Source organism: Bos indicus, chromosome 17 (genome assembly GCF_029378745.1).
Source record: "Bos indicus isolate NIAB-ARS_2022 breed Sahiwal x Tharparkar chromosome 17, NIAB-ARS_B.indTharparkar_mat_pri_1.0, whole genome shotgun sequence".
Lineage (NCBI taxonomy): Eukaryota > Metazoa > Chordata > Mammalia > Artiodactyla > Bovidae > Bos > Bos indicus.
Window position 1 is genome coordinate 3,609,342 of NC_091776.1, and position 17,585 is coordinate 3,626,926.

General features: G+C 44.8%; 1 long non-coding RNA gene across 4 annotated transcripts in view; it reads right to left on the reverse strand.

Moving 5' to 3' along the window:
• Positions 1-17,585, reverse strand: part of LOC109571013 (uncharacterized) — a 249,137-nt gene that overhangs the window by 13,974 nt on the left and 217,578 nt on the right. For 3 of the 4 annotated variants that reach the window (XR_011561072.1, XR_011561070.1, XR_011561073.1), the window contains one exon: positions 1-15,810. This exon is cut by the window's left edge and continues 13,974 nt beyond it. This is a non-coding gene — a long non-coding RNA (uncharacterized lncRNA). The remainder of the gene's footprint in view (positions 15,811-17,585) is intronic. The other variant, XR_011561071.1, reaches the window with a different exon arrangement.

The following is a 17,585-nucleotide window of genomic DNA, read 5'->3' on the forward strand; positions in this document are numbered from 1 at the left end:
CTTCAGGCTTCCTTGCAGAGTCACTGAAGGTTCCCCAGAATAGAATAAACTAAGGGTGGGGTGCTTAAAATAACTTTGGCAGGAAATTTAAAGAAAGGGCTGAGCAGGAGGTAAGAGCTTGCAACACTTCAAGTAATGAATGAGGAACAGCCATTTTGTCCACTGCCCCTAAGAACTACAGAAAGGGGGAGGACTGAAAACATGATAGGTTTTCTTGTGGAGGATATTGAAACCTGCCTGCAGGTAGATCCCGGTATGGGGGAAACTTGGCCAAGGGGAACAGTGGCAGAAAATTCAGCAACTTCTTTTGGCAAGTGTCATTTTCATTCAGTCTTTTCCCTGTGCTGCTTATCTCTTACTTTACATAAGCTTACCCTTCTCAACTTATACCATTAATAAAATAAGACACTAATTTATTCTATTTGGTCAAAAGGCTCAAAACATACCACTGAATGGTTCAGTTCAGTTCAGTTCAATCGCTCAGTCATGTCCGACTCTTTGCGACCCCATGAATCGCAGCATGCCAAGCCTCCCTGTCTATCACCAACTCCCGGAGTTCACTCAGACTCACGTCCATCCAGTCAGTGATGCCATCCAGCCATCTCATCCTCTGTCTTCCCCTTCTCCTCCTGCCCCCAATCCCTCCCAGCATCAGAGTCTTTTCCAATGACTCAACTCTTCGCATGAGGTGGCCAAAGTACTGGACTTTCAGCTTTTGCATCATTTCTTCCAAAGAAATCCCAGGGCTGATCTCCTTCAGAATGGACTGGTTGGATCTCCTTGCAGTCCAAGGAACTCTCAAGAGTCTTCTCCAACACCACAGTTCAAAAGCATCAATTCTTCAGTGCTCAGCTTTCTTCACAATCCAACTCTCACATCCATACATGACCACTGGAAAAGCCATAGCCTTTACTAGACGGACCTTTGTTGGCAAAGTAATGTCTCTGCTTTGGAATATGCTATCTAGGTTGGTCATAACTTTCCTTCCAAGGAGTAAGCATCTTTTAATTTCATGGCTGCAGTCACCATCTGCAGTGACTTTGGAGCCCCCAAAAATAAAGTCTGACACTGTTTCCACTGTTTCCCCATCTATTTGCCATGAAGTGATGGGACCAGATGCCATGATCTTAGTTTTCTGAATGTTGAGCTTTAAGCCAACTTTTTCACTCTCCTCTCACTTTCATCAAGAGGCTTTTTAGTTTCTCTTCACTTTCTGCCATAAGGGTGGTGTCATCTGCATATCTGAGGTTATTGATATTTCTCCAGACATAAATCATAGCAGGATCCAATTCTCTATGACCCACCTCCCAGAGTAATGGAAATAAAAGCAAAAATAAACAAACGGGACGTGATTAAACTTAAAAGCTTTTGCACAATGAAGGAAACTATAAGCAAGGTGAAAAGACAGCCTTCAGAATGGGAGAAAATAATAGCAAATGAAGCAACTGACAAAGAATTAATCTCAAAAATATACAAGCAGCTCTTGCAACTCAATTCCAGAAAAATAAACAACCCAATCAAAAAATGGGCCAAAGAACTTAAACAGACATTTCTCCAAAGAAGACATACAGATGGCTAACAAACACATGAAAAGATGCTCAACATCACTCATTATCAGAGAAATGCAAATCAAAACCACAAAGAGGTACCACCTCACGCCAATCAGAATGGCTGCTCTCCAAAAGTCTACAAGCAATAAATGCTGGAGAGGGTGTGGAGAAAAGGGAACCCTCTTACACTGTTGGTGGGAATGCAAACTAGTACAGCCACTATGGAGAACAGTGTGGAGATTCCTTAAAAAACTGGAAATAGAACTGCCATATGACCCAGCAATCCCACTGCTGGGCATACACACCGAGGAAACCAGAATTGAAAGAGACAGGTGTACCCCAATGTTCATCACAGCACTGTTTACAATAGCCAGGACATGGAAGCAACCTACATGTCCATCAGCAGACGAATGGATAAGAAAGCAGTGGTACATATACACAATGGAATATTACTCACCTATTAAAAAGAATGCATTTGAATCAGTTCTAATGAGGTGGATGAAACTGGAGCCTATTATACAGAGCAAAGTAAGTCAGAAAGAAAAACACCAATACAGTATATTAACGCATATATATGGAATTTAAAAAGAAGGTAACGGTGACCCTATATGCAAGACAGCAAAAGAGACACAGATGTAAAGAACAGATTTTTGGACTCTGTGGGAGAAGGCGAGGGTGGAATGATTTGAGAGAATAGCATTGAAATATGTAGATTACCATATGTGAAATAGATCACCAGTCCAGGTTCGATGCATGAGACAGGGTGCTCAGGGCCAATGCACTGGGATGACCCTAAGGGATGGGGATGGAGGTGGGATTGGGGTTCAGGATGGGGGACACATGTACACCCGTGGCTGATTCATGGCAATGTATGGCAAAACCACTACAATATTGTAAAGTAATTAGCCTCCAATTAAAATAAATAAATTTATTTTTTAAAAGACGAAAAAAAAAGAAATATACACTCTTATGTCACATCCTTCTGAAGCTACTGGCACCTTTGTGTGTTGTTCTTCACAGCAGATTATCTCAACTTATACTGAGACCACTCTGTCTTCAACCTATTTCAATAAATATGACGACCCAATAAATATGATTATCAAAAGTACATAGAAAAGCAATTTAACTACAATGTCTAAAATAATTCTGAAGAATTTTGCTAGAGTATTCACTATACCTGATGTGAAGACTTACTATAAAACTATAGGAATCAAGACAGTGTGATATTGACCAAAAAGTCAACAGAATCTGGCAATAGACTCATACATATATGATCAATCAATTTTCAACAAAGATGCAAAGACAATTCAGTGTAGAAGACAATCTTTTCAACAAATAGTTTTTGAGTAATTGGACTCCATAAGACCAAAAATAAACATTTCCTATAACTATCATCAAATACAAAAATTAAACCAATATGCATCACAGAACTAAATGTGACACCAAAAGTTATTAAACTTGTAGAAGAAAACAGAAGAAAATATTTGTGGCCTTTAGTTAGTGCAGTGAGTTGAATAGTGTGTCTCCAAAACTTATGTTCACCCAGAATCCCAGAACGTGACTTTATTTGGAAACACAGTCTTTGCAGATGTGATTAGTTATGTTAAGATGAGGTCATACTAGATTAAGGTGGGCCCTGAATCTGAAGAATGGTGCTCTTACAAGAAGAGAAGCGGACACATAGAAACAAGTGGAAGGGAAATCACCATGTGAAGACGAAGGTAAAGATGAAGTGACGCACCCATAACCCAAGCAACATCAGGTCTTGCCAGCAGAAGCTAGGAGAGAGGCATGGAACAGACTCTCCCTTAGAGCATCCAAAAGGAACCAACTTTGCTGAGATCTTGATTTGGGACTTCTGGCCTCAGGAAGTGTAGAGAATAAATTTCTATTGTTTTAAGCCACACACACACACAAAAAAAATTATCATGTGCCCAAGGCTAGAAGGCTAGAAGGCAAAGCCATAGGAAAAATGGTAGTCACAACTTCTCTTTCCATCTTCCTGGGGGGGGAGGGCGGAGAGAGCAAGCTCACGTTTACTTCTATTCAGTATTTACTTATCATGCATCTCTTACTGAAAGATGTTGTGTAGGACCTAACCACAAGTACCTCCATGGGTTAGCTACTTTGAATCCATTAACTTGAGAGGAAACAAGACCATTTTCTTAAAGACACTTTAAATAAAGAGAATAGACTGCCTCCCCAAAATGGTTAAGTCAAAATGGTTAAGTCATAGGTGGTTGCCCTAACAGGTAGCAGAGAGGCATGTTCAATGGGCTTTTGTAGATAAGGAGAAGGGGTGAGCACTGAAAGCCTTCAGAGCTGAGGAAAGATGTAAGTCTTCAGCTGGTTTCCAAGGATGGTAGGATTTGAATTGGCACCTCAGCCTTGGTGGAGGAAAGGCAGTAACGGAGGAAAGGACAACAACAGTGAGCATGGTGGGACTTTCCTATCCCACTAGGAGAGAAGTCTGCAATAGGAAACAAGAGGAAAGGTCACAGGGTCACACTGCATCAATGTGCTCTCTGGGGAAACCCATACTTGCTTTCTTCCCTTGCCAAGATCTGAATCCAGCTGAATCACTGTGCTGACTGAGAAGAGCTAGCCCAGTGTCCAGCATAGGCTAGGTGCTCAGTAAGTGTTTGTTCAATGAATGGCCCATCTACTTTACTGACATCTATTTCTTCAGTTGCAGAGATCAATTCCACAGACATTCTGACTATGGACAAAGGAGAGGGTGAGGCCCCTGGAAGCATCTCACTTGCCTTGACTACCACACATCAGACATCTGGGTTGAGCATATGAGATGAGCAGATGCCAACTGTACTCAAGTTCTTGTAGCAGGTGCTGGTAAAGGAGTATGACTTTTTCAGACATTTTTCTTCTCTTGAGGATTTTGGAAAACCAGGAATTTGGGGAAACAATAAGCAGAAAATAAATGAAAAGGGAGAAACATTAAAATATATTTTTTAAAACACATTCTCTTCTCACTGGGGCAAACATCTCTTGTGAGAGTAAGAAGGAGGTCTGGTTTGATAGTGATAAAAATCACCATTAGCTTATTATTTTTATAATGCTTTCTCCAAAAGCAGAATCAAGAAAAGTGTGACTATAAAATTATAAGGAAAATCATATCTGGAAAGGGAAGACTCAGAACTTAATAAAGCAACTCAGCTTCAGAGAAATGCCCTAGTGTTACTTCTGTGTTACTTCTGTAGAAGCTTCTCTTCAAAGACCTGGAAAGCACAGCAAGATGGAGCTTCTGTCCTGGGTTTCTAGAGATGGACAGATGCGGCACACCCTCTGCCAACACACAGAGGACATAGCATGTGTGTGAAAAAGGAACTTGGGTTGGGTAAAGCCAATGAGATTTCTGGGTCTTTAATGCCTCTTGAGAAACCTGTATGCAGGTCAGGAAGCAACAGTTAGAACTGGACATGGAACAACACACTGGTTCCAAATAGGAAAAGGAGGACGTCAAGGCTGTATATTGTCACCCTGCTTATTTAACTTATATGCAGAGTACATCATGAGAAACGCTGGGCTGGAAGAAGCACAAGCTGGAATCAAGATTGCCAGGAGAAATATCAATAACCTCAGATATGCAGATGACACCACCCTTATGGCAGAAAGTGAAGAGGAACTAAAAAGCCTCTTGATGAAAGTGAAAGAGGAGAGTGAAAAAGTTGGCTTAAAGATCAACATTCAGAAAAATAAGATCATGGCATCCAGTCCCGTCACTTCATGGGAAATAGATGGGGAAACAGTGGAAACAGTGTCAGACTTTATTTTTGGGGGCTCCAAAATCACTGCAGATGGTGACTACAGCCATGAAATTAAAAGACACTTGCTCCTTGGAAGGAAAGTTATGACCAACCTAAATAGCATATTCAAAAGCAGAGATATTACTTTGCCAACAAAGGTCCATCTAGTCAAGGCTATTGTTTTTCCTGTGGTCATGTATGGATGTGAGAGTTGGACTGTGAAGAAAACTGAATGCTGAAGAATTGATGCTTCTGAACTGTGGTGTTGGAGAAGACTCTTGAGAGTCCCTTGGACTGCAAGGAGATCCAACCAGTCCATCCTAAAAGAGACCAGTCCTGGGTGTTCATTGGAAGGACTGATGCTGAGGCTGAAACTCCAATACTTTGGCCACCTCACGCAAAGAGTTGACTCATTGGAAAAGACTCTGATGCTGGGAGGGATTGGGGGCAGGAGGAGAAGGGGATGACAGAGGATGAGATGTCTGGATGATATCATCGACTCTATGGACATGAGTTTGTGTGAACTCTGGGAGTTAGCGATGGACAGGGAGGCCTGGTGTGCTGCGATTCACGGGGTTGCAAAGAGTCAGACATGACTGAGCGACTGAACTGAACTGAAGTGAATGCAGCAAAACCTACTTTGTCCTAAGACAAAAGTTTAGAATAAAAACTAGAAGATGGAGAGGAGAATTTTGTTGTTATTTAGTCATTCATATTCATATTCATTAAGTCGATGATGTATCCAACCATCTCATCCTCTGTTACCTCCTTCTCCTTCCATACTCAATCTTTAACAGCATCAGGGTCTTTTCCAATGAGTCAATTCTTCACCTCAGGTGGCCAGACCACTGGAGCTTCAGCTTCAGCATCAGTCCTTTCAATAAATATTCAGGACTGATTTCCTTTAGGATTGACTGGTTTGTTCTCCTTGTTGTCCAGGTGATTCTCAAGAGTCTTTGTCAGAGCCACAGTTTAAAAGCATCAATTGTTTGGCGCTCAGACTTCTTTATGGTCCAACTCTCACACTGTACATGACTATTGGAAAAAGTATAGCTTTGACAAGACTACCTTTGTCAGCAAAGTGACATCTTTGCTTTTTAATGCACTGTCTAGTACTCTTGCCTGGAAAATCCCATGGACGCAGGAGCCTGGTGGGCTGCAGTCCATGGGGTCGCGAAGAGTCGGACACGACTGAGCGACTTCACTTTCACTTTTCACTTTCATGCACTGGAGAAGGAAATGGCAACCCACTCCCGTGTTCTTGCCTGGAGAATCCCAGGGACCGGGAAGCTTGGCAGGCTGCCCTCTATGGGGTCGGACAGAGTCGGACATGACTGAAGCGACTGAGCAGCAGCAGCAGCAGCAGCAGCAGCAGCAGTAGGTTTGTCATAGTTTTTCTGCCAAGGAGCAAGCATCTTTTAATTTCATGGCTGCAGTCACCATCCACAGCAATTTTGGAACCAAGGAAAATAAAATCTGTCACTGTTTCCATTTTTTTCCCCACTTATTTGCCATGAAGTGATGGGGCCAGATGTCATGTTCTTAGTTTTTTGAATGTTGAGCTTTAAGCCAGCTTTTTCACTCTCTCTTTCACCTTCATCAAGAAGCTCTTTAGTTCCGCTTCATTTTCTGCCATTAGGGTGGTGTCATCTGCATATCTGAGGTTATTGATATTTCTTCTGGCAATCTTAATCCAAGCTTGAGCTTCATCCAGCCAAGCATTTTGCATGATGTGCTCTTCATATAAGTTAAATTAGCAGTGTGACAATACACAGCCTTGACGTACTCCTTTCCCAATTTTGAACCAGTTCTTTGTTCCATGAGCAGTTCTAACTGTTGCTTCTTGACCTGCATACAGGTTTTGCAGGAAGCAGGTAAGGTGGTCTGGTATTCCCATCTCTTGAAGAATTTCCCACAGTTTGTTGTGATCCACACAAAGGCTTTAGCATAGTCAGTGAAGGAGAAGTAGATGTTTTCCTGGGACTGTCTTGCTTTTTTCTATGATCCAATGGATGTTGGCAATTTGAGCTCTGGTTCCTCTGCCTTTTCTAAACCCAGCTTGTACATCTGGAAGTTCTAGAATAACAATCTTCAAAATATATACTAAGCATTAAACTCTAACCTCCACAGTACATTATTTGTGAAGGAAACAATGATTGTCACTATCTGATCCATTTCCTTTCCTCCTAACACATATACCCATAATAGCCTTAAAATAAGTAAGGTAGCAGATGAGTAGCCCTATGAAGAGTCATTATCTATAGTAAATAAATTGATGATGCACAAGATAAAAATGCTGCCTGCGTGGCTTCCATTAACTGACCCTGGAGACAGACAATAACAATAGCAAATACATTGAACACTTAATGTGTGTCAAGTACTTTTCCAAGAAGTTTACATACATTATTCTGTCTAAAGCTCAGGACTACTCCATAATCCTGATTTTATGGATGAGGAAGCTGAAGTTCATAAAGATTACATCACTTGCCCAAGGTCATACAGCTGATAAACAGTAGAGTTGAGATGAATCCAGAGTGAGGCTTCAGAGCTCACCTTCTTAAGCCATATGCTATGACTGTCTCTTCACTCTTCCTAAGCCCTCTGAGGTTAGAGGGTTCTCCCAAGGTCACAGAGTTGGCAGAGGGTCAACTACTGTCTAGATTTTTTTTCTTCCTTCTTCACTGCCCTGTCTCTCCCCAGTCTCTTCCCCTTGACTGCATCTCCTCCCCCTGTCTGTCCCCCAGGACTTCCTGTTAGAACCCTGGTTGTGTTCTAGTCCCAGGGGGCTGCATTTCTAAGGTATTTTAGGACACTGGCCTGCTCTACTAAAACATGGCAGTGTCACAGATAACGCTGCTAACTGAACTAAACTCCATCATCCTACCCTCTGCCTTTGAGGTTCATTACTTGCTTTTGCTATTTGTGTGTTTTTATAAATTTTTTAAAGTTTCCAAGTGATTCTGCTGGGCAGTCAGAATAGAAAACTCTGCCCAAAGGGAAGTTAAAGATGATGAATAAAAGTTGGCCTGTCTGCACTTCCTGTGAAGAGACTGTTCCCACACCACCGACTGTGAAGGCTCTGGCCTGCCTACACTCTGGGCCAGGTGGTACTCCGCAGAGCCTCCCCTTCCACTCTGCGGCCGCGGAGGCGCCGCAACGGGAGGAGTCGGGTCTGCGGCCGGCACCGGAGGCACCTCCAAGGGCTTCCTGGCGTCCCGCTGCAGTCAGTGCGCCAAGGTAACACCGGGAACGCTGTTCTCAAGGAGAATTTTAAGGCTTAGGTAGAGCCTCAGAGGACCCCCCACTTCTGCTTTTCCTTCTAAACAAGCCTTCGAGACTCCACGGAAAGTGCTGGAAGCAGAGGAGAGGCCCAGCTCTGCAGAAGAAGCCCGGCTCTGCGGAAGCCAGCTCTGAGCCCAAGCGGGAGGAGCTGCAGCCAGGTTCGAAACGTTTATTTCCATGGCTAATCATGGCAGAAACAGAGGATGTGACCTGAAGGATTTGACAGATCCCGTCTCTCAACTGTTTAGCCGTTTTTATTGCCTTTCAGATTCAGGGGAACTTCGATGGGGGTTAAGGGAAGGTGCAAAAATCAAAATCTGGGTTTACAACAGAATCCAGAGCCTCAGAAGGCAGTTTGTGGAGAGCTGCTGGCACGACACTTCACTGTGCACCCGCCATCCCTGCTCCTCAAGCCGCGGCCTCGCCCCGTGAGATGGGAGACGAGAGGTGCATCAGCCAAGATGGACGCCATTCAGCGCGCCCCGCCTCTACCCCACTCCTAACCTGCCTCCCCATCGCCAGGGGACCTGACAAACCCAGCTTCTTGCTCCAGGAATCAAAGCAGAATTCCTAACGGTGATCTGAGAAGGCTGGGTGGAGGCGAGTAAGAAAAACTAGGTAAAAAATCAACAGTTTTGTTCCCTTGCCTTCATATTTGCCTTCAGCTTGGGGATTTCCAGCATCCCTGTTACAGCTTTTTTTTTCCTCCCCCAAGTTAAGTAGAGCTGAGCCAAGTTTTCTTTCCTCTTTCCCTGGAGAAAACAAGGGGGGAAAGGCCTGTGTCCTGTATTTTAAAACATCTGGTGAGGCCATCAGGAGGAAAAAAAAAAAAAAAAACCTAAAAGCTATATATAATTTAACTTACCTTTTGGGATAGTTTTTATTACATTTACTTTCTTGGATATACACAAAAAAAGTTTGGCATTTCCCCCATTAGTTAATGGGTTCGGAATTTTATTAATCAATGTCTAAATGTTCATAAAATAACACCACCTTTTAAAAGCAGGGCAAGGACCATTTCCAAATGCTTCCAGTCAGAAGGAATAATATTAAAATGCAGGTTAGATATGTGCTAAAACCAGTCTTTGGGGAGTGGGGCATAAGCTCTCAATTATGCCAGCCACCTCCAGAGCCAGAGATCAAGGCCAGAAATGCCCCCCAGGCCAAGGAATGTACCTGGGGACTGGGCGGACAGGGCCCTCAGGCAGCCAAGCTGAACTCACTTCCCTCCACTCAAGCCCCACTGGAAACCCACCTCTAGTCCAGCCCCAGCAGTGGGGCATTAATCACTTGTCTCCAGGAAGTGGGCAGCCCTCTACATGCTGAAAAAAGGTGAAAGTGTATGTTACATCTTCCTTTTTTTCAGAGTCACACGTTTGCTATGACTATTAATGAGAACAGGGACCATGTTTCTGCTCACATTTAATAATTATCAAACACCCAGCACAGAGCCGGATATAAAATAGGTACTTAATACACAGTTAATGAATATCCAGCAACTTCACTCCTAGGTAACACATCAGAGAGGAGTGCATTTGTTCATCAAATATCATGGGTGCAAAGGCTCTTGGCAGATCTGTTCTTAACAGCCAAGATCTGAAAACAACCCATGTCTGTCAGTAGTAGAATGGATAAATAGAATGTGGGATATTTGTGCAATGGAATACCCCAAAATTTTAAAAAAGAATAAGAAAACAAAGTTATTATTCTATTCAACAACACAATATTGAGCAAAAGAAGCTCCCTAAAATGTGCAATTGCCTTTTATAGTTCAAGAACAAAGCAGAATAAATGTGTGATGATGGAAGTCAGGAAAGTAGTGACTTCTGATGGGGGCAGGTAGCTGTAGGTGGGTGGCCTTACAGGAAGCTGTAGGCAGGTGCCAGGGGTATTGACTGGGAAGAGTTCAGAACTCCTTGAGGAGCTGGAAGTCCTGTCTTTAGTTTGAGGTGCAACAGATGCTAAATTGTCCCACACCGAGAATGATAACTAGTGAAGGAAAGCTGTGATTTAGCGCTCTGCCTAAGAATGTGACCTAATTAGATGTCCTGTTACAAAAGAAAAGCTCCAGGAAAGCAGTGACTTGTCCCTGGTCATCCTGAATCCTAGCACCCAGAACAGGGCCCATCAGAGTAAAAACGTTCGTGAATGAAGTCAAATGCTGGCCACGCTCCTCCCCTGATCCTGCCACCCTGTCATGCTCACTCACTGCTCTCCCCACCCATGAGAACCCGCTGGGCCTGGAGGCCAGTGCTGCCCCCAGTGCCAGTGTCTAGTGGGCACACCTTAGATTTCCACCTCAGCCGGCTCTGTCTCCTGGGCTGGCTCTTTCTCTTCCACATTCTCCCGCGTACCCATGCTCGACACCTCTGCCCCCTGGTGGACCACAGCTCCTCTATAGCCAAGAGACCATCTCATGGGTAAGATGGTCTTCCAGCTCCTACCACTATCATCCTAGTTCAAGCCTTCATGACCTCAAGAAATATCCCCCAGGAAGCTCCCATCCATAATTACCACCCCCCTGACCCCCTAGATCAGTCTTATGCACAGTTTGAATCCTGGCACTCCTGTCCACAAACTTTCACAAGGTCTTCTTCATTGTCTATCAGATGAGACACCTTGCTCCTTGGCCTGGCACTCAAGGTCCTCTGAACCTAGGCCTCAAAATGCCTTTTTTTAATCTTTATCTCCTATTATCCTTTCACATGCACCTTTCCTTTAAGTCAAACTGAATGACTTGAAATCTCTAAACAAATGTGGCAATTTCCCACCCCCAGCACCTTTGCTTATAGCTTTCCCTCCCCAGGAATGCCTTCCTCGCTTGTCTCTTCACTTGGCACCCCCGGCATCGTCATCAGCTCCACTTGAGATCTTCACCATCTTTCACAAATGCTTAACCTTCCTATTGCCTCTCAGCATGCACTCTGAATTCCCCAGCTGTTTGTCCTTAGTTCCTACTCTCAATCGATTTTTTTTTTCTATTTGTGTTATTCTTATGGCTTACTATTTGGTATCTTATGGTAGCGTTTTAAGCTCACTTAGGGCAGAAGACAGGTCTTCCTCCTCTTTTAACTCACACAGTATCTTGTCCTCAGACAAGATTAAATGCATGTTGATAGAATAAATACATAAAGGGAAGGAATCAGCCCTCAATTAGCTTCTATGTTTAATAATATTCAATAAATTAATTTACACTTAGGAGTAAATAAATGCTCAAAGAATTATACACACAAAGATATTTTAACTGTAACTGGGGACAACCCATCAAATGAAACAATGGCTATAATGACTGAACTTCACGCGTGTAATACTGGAGCTTCCTGACACCACCTCAAATCAGATCAAGAATTCGTCTGCTTTGGATAAAATCAGCCTTAAAGACTGGCTAGGCCTGGATGTTGCAAGGTTCCCAAGAGGCATTTACCTTCCTTGTAACCTGATACAACCTTACAGTACCACTCAGCTCAAAATAAAACAAGACTAACTGTTACCCCCTCTCTGCCGTGTGTAGAGACTGTTACTCTTTCTCTGCCGTGTGTAGAGACTGTTACCCCCTCTCCGCCGTTTGTAGAGACTGTTACCCGCCTCTCTGCCGTGTGTAGAGACTGTTACCCCCTCTCTGCTGTGTGTAGAGACTGTTACTCTCTCTCCGCCGTGTGTAGAGACTGTTACCCCCTCTCTGCTGTCTACTACAATGTGCAGTCTTAAGAAAATGGCTGCCTTCCCCAGGCTCAGTTTCCTTCTGTCAGATCTTGCTCGAAGGCGCCAGTGTGTAGCCCTTAGTATTGCAGCTTCTGCTTGGGCCCTTGGCTGTAGCCTGTGTGCTTGTGGTCCCGGCTGGCTCCTCGTGACTTCAGCAGGAAAGGGGAACCTGCCCCTTTCCATCCCCAGTCACTGCAGGGGAATGTTCTAACCTTTCTCCAGTCCTTGTGGGAAGTTATACTAGGAGGCAATTTGAGGCACACTCCCTAAATCTTATGAATTCCTCCACTTCTGAATTCACTAAGACCAGAGGAGCTTTTCCCAGGGCCGAAAGAAACATTCCAGTCCACTGACATAAAAATGCCCATGGGAGAGTCCAAGGGAAATCAGGGAAAATGTACAGGAAGGAGACTGATGAGATTACATAGCAGAGGTTTCACAAGAACACAAGGTCACAAGGTCAGACACTCAAAGTGAGAAAAGGCGAGAGTGCTTCTGCCAGTTCCTATAGATAATCACAGAGGCTTAGCACCAAGAGCAAACACACACACACACTAAAGATACCAAAAACAAATGCAAAGTTTTCCCTTAGAAAAAATTAAAGTCCCTGGCAGAAAACTGGGAAGGGAATTGTGAGGAGCCGGGGTGTCCTGGCCAGTGTTCACTAGACACTCCATACATTGAAAGCTACCGCTCACTCACCAGGCCAGGCCCCAGGCCGGCCTTCCGCGGTCTCGGCTCTCCTGGGGGAGGACTCAGTCCTGCTGCCAGCTGGCAGCATGTCCGAGCAGATTGGCAGGGCCCTGCCTTGCTCTAAGTAAATGCATGTGGTCCTCTCAACCTCGCAGTGCATGCCCGCTAGCCTGCTCTGCTGCCCCTTTCTGGAAAGTTAAGGTGGCCTTCCACCCACACATGACAGAGCCCAACTCATGCGACTGGTCATCTGCTGAGGAGTGGAAAGAGGCCTCTGCTCCCCAGTCCCTGGATATACACGGACTTTCTGTTCAAGGAGTCAAATGCAAATTTCTTGTGCGTTGGATTCTCTGTGCACATTTCTGTGGCTGTGTGCTACGTCCAAAGTTGAGAGAAGTGGATAGAAATGAAAAACCTGAAAAAAGTTAGCCACTGAGCGTGAACCTCAATGTGTCCCAGGGAACACAGCCCAGGAAAAAAATTATTAATCAAATCTCAGTGGAAAGCTGTCTGACCACAGTCATCTTGAATCTAAAGGAGCACCTGGGGAATAACAGAGACACACCCTGTGGGTTTGCTCTCCAGAATCTTGTCACTGCCTGGCCGTGGGCAAGGACGCCATCTGCACCGTCTCCTCGGGAGCCCTGACCACGATGGGTGAGACCTGATGGACGAAGGCTTCAAAAGGAAGCCCGAAAAAAAAAAGAAAAGGAAGCCTGCCAAGTTTAGGGGGTTGACACTTGTCTTCCTCCCCCAGAGGAAGGCTCCTTCCTACATCCTCCTCTTTGTCACATTCCTTCTCTCACCCCATTTTGGGTCAGCTCTTCAAAATAATGGATTTCCTATTCGATAATTGTTCTTAATTCTTTCAGAAATGGAAGGAGGATCAGTTGCCACTTGATAAACAAGCATGTGTGCCTTGGGCCAGTTGGGTGTTTCAGTAAGTAGCAACTGTTGGAGGACAGGGAGAAGTTTTGGGAATCCTTCTGTAGAGAGTGGAAAACAATAGCAAACAGAAGGCCTCTGGAGGCACTAAGTTCCCAGCTGCGGTTCAAGGTGACTTGTATGGAGTGGTGCCCATCTATCTACAGGGCCGCGTGGCTTTCTCCAGCTGTCAGCAGTCCAGTTATAAGCATGGAAAGAACAGGTGTGAGCAAGTCCTGGCTGGAGAGCCTGAGCACAGTGAGGCAAAGGAGCTAGGGTCCTGGCAAGAGAAGGGTGGACTTCATGGGTAATATCCTGTCTGCAGAGGAGGGAAGGGAAGGCTGAGGGCAGCTGAAGGGCAGAGAGAAAATCCAGGTATAAAGAGACTGAGGGACATTCTGGAAGCCCCAACCCCAAGTGCATCTTCCCTGAACAGAGTCCAGGGCAGTCTGTTGAGCTCGTGGGTCAGCTCTCCGTGAATCTAGAGCAGACACAGGGGACATCGGTTACACACCCCATTCAGTGCCTCCTCTACCACCCACAGATTCCTTGCCTTACCTCATCCTCACAGGGGCTGAAGGGAGAGGTGGAGAGAAGACCAGGAGAGAGGGAACAAAAGTGCCATGGAAGGCAGGGCCAGAAAAGATGGTGCCACGCAGCTTTTTTATTCTTTTTTTTTGGTTCACTTCCTTGATGGGTGACCACTGTGGAGGGAGAGTCAGAGACACAGGAAATCTGCCACCCTCACCTTGCTGCCAATCAACCAGGGCTCAGACCACAAAAAAGAGACTACTGGAGGCCAGCGAGGGGGCAGACAGGCCAGCCTTGGCTGCCCCCCACTTCTCTGCGCCATCCCTCCTGCTGGGAAGAAGTGAAGAGGCGGTCTGTGCCCCTGCCCCCTCCTGCACCTCCTGCACTGAGGTGGTGAGCACGGAGCTCCAGGAGGCGCTGCGACATCAACACGCCCCACGCAGAGGTGCGGTGACGTGATGATTCAGTGACACAGAGTCAAATCAGGTTGCAGCCCTGTCGATCCTCCGCCTGATGTTCCTTCTGGAGATACAAGGAAGCCAACAAGCACTCTTCGTTTTTTGTTCTTTGCTTTTTTTGCTTTCCTATGTTAATTTTTGAAAACTGACACCCAGCACATCTGTAGAAATTCTCTTAGTAAAACAAAAGTACAGTTTGAATGCAACATGCCATTCCCTGAAGACACGGTCCTTAGCTCAGTCCTTCCCGTATTTCTGCTTGGTCCGCGGATCCTTAACACCTTTTCTGACCTGGATCAGCCAACGTGATGAAAGGTGTAGGGAACTGTGCAGTTCTCAGGGAAAATTTGAGAACTTTTGAAAAGCAGTTTGATAATACTGTTTAAAGTGTTCACCTTATATAACCATCAATTCCACCTCTAGGAATTCATTCCAGGGAAATATGTAAAGATTTATGAATAAAAATAGTAATAGAAGTTTTCTTTATAAAAGCAAAAAAGTTTGAAAGTGGAAATTTAGCTGAATGACTTACAACATAAGGGGATATTTCAAAACCATTAGAAATTATATAATATGTATAGATATTTATCACAAAAAATAAAAGGGGGTTATAAGCTGTGTGATCCTATTTTGGTGAAATGGAGGGCAGATCCTTCAAGTTTCTCTGTGGTGACCTTTCTTCTTTTATGCTTATTGCATTTTATGAGTGTTCCTTATGAACTGTATTATTTTTTAGTAGAAGGAAAAATCATGCTACTTACACATACATGCACACACAGGCTCTGCCGGCTTGGCTGTCTCTCCCCGGCTGTGGGAGGCAGGCTCCAGGGCTCTCTGTGTGACTGGAGCCGGTCCTGTTCCTCCTACCGCTGACCCACGGCTCTCTCTCAGAAGCTAGTTGAAGGCCTGGAAGAGATGCATGGAGGGGAGCATGGGAAGGAACTCAGCTCTCCAAGTTCTCCTATTACCAGTACAGGCATGTCAATCAAACCAAATCTCCTGTTCCAGAATATTTTTGTTTGCAGAATCCAAAATACTGAATCTACAGGAAAAAGAGAAAGCCCTGAAGGGCTCTGCTGGCGCTAAGTGGGTTCTCTCAATCCATGGCTTTACATTCTTGGTCAAAGTAGTTTAAATGTTTACTTTCTGTCGAGGAGAATGAGCATGTGCTGTCCATACGGTGGCTGGTTGCTGATGGTCTCAGCAGCGCCAGCACCACGACCCTGGCACCTTGGTTCATCCTCAAGCTTAAGTGTCCTCTTGTAAAATCAGAGGCAGTATGTGTTCATTGTTTCTCAGGATGTTCTGCATTTTGAGGAGCTTGTGGCTCAAAGATGCAGGAAGGAGGGGTGCTGTGTGGGAGCAGCCGAGGAAGATGCCACACCCACAGCACTCTGGACCCCCCACTCCCAGTGTAACCAGACCAACCGCTCTTTCATATAGGAAGGGTCAAAGTAGAGTAAATCTGGAAAATAGAGTCTTACAATGACCAGTTTGAAAACCACCAAAAGATAGCTATCATGTACTTAGTGATACTTACTACTTCCTGTATTTAGTATCAGCTCCAAATCCAGGTGACTTCTTAGTATTTTTCAGTTGAGTAAGGCACTGATCACCCAGGCTCTTTTCCCACTTTCCAGTGTGATTTTGTTTTTCCCCCACAGACAAAGGCTGCCGTCTTTAGGTACAGCTCCAGAAATGAGATTCAAATATGCACCAGGCAAGGATGTGTTATGAACTCGTCCTCCCACAGAGAGAGAGGGACACCTGTCAGCCTGGCATGTCTACAAGGCACCTGGCACCCATTAGTCCTGCCCTGGCTAAGTGGCCCTGCGCAAGACTGCTCGAAAGGAAAGTGGAGCTATTTGGGGTTCTTTGCTTGGGTTTTTCTCTTTCTTTCCATATGAGCTTCCCGGGTGGCTCAGATCTGCAATTCAGGAGATTGGTTTCAATGCCCGGGTCAGAAAGACCCCCTGGAGAAAGGAATGGCTACCCAATCCAGTATTCTTGCCTGGAGAATTCCATAGACAAAGAAGCCTGGTGGGCTACAGCCCATGGGGTCCCAGAGAGTCAGCCATGACTGAATGACTAACACTTTCGCTTTTTTTCTTTCCATTTGGGGAAATGGTTCAGTGCCCCATTGTCCATGGTACCTGCTATTTTGCAGCACTGATGGGTCTGTTTGTGCATACATGTGATGCCCTTTGGTGGTGGATGCATGCATGCTCAGTTGTTCAGTTGTGTCTGACTCTTTGTGACACTTTGGACTGTAGTCCTCTGCACTCCTCTGTCTGTGGGATTTTTCCAGACAAGAATACTGGAGTGCATTGCCAGTTCCCCCTTCAGGGAATCTTCCCCACCCAGGGATCAAGCCTGCATCTCCTGCATCACTTACATTGCAGGCAGAGTCTTTACTGCTGAGCCATCAGGGAAGCCTTTGGTGGTGGATATCTGGACCTTAAAAGTACATTGAATGAGGATGAAATGGTGCCAAACTTCACTTCTCAAAATGAAAGCACCAAAGCAGGACTTTCAAAGCTATCTTATCCTTTGATTAAACAAGCTTAAAAATTGTAAACAAGATCAAAAAATCTCTTTTCTTTTTTTCCCTGAAAATGAAAAGTGGTGGGGACAGGAAGAGAAGAGGAGGAGATGGGTCAGAAAGAAGAGTAAAAGATAAA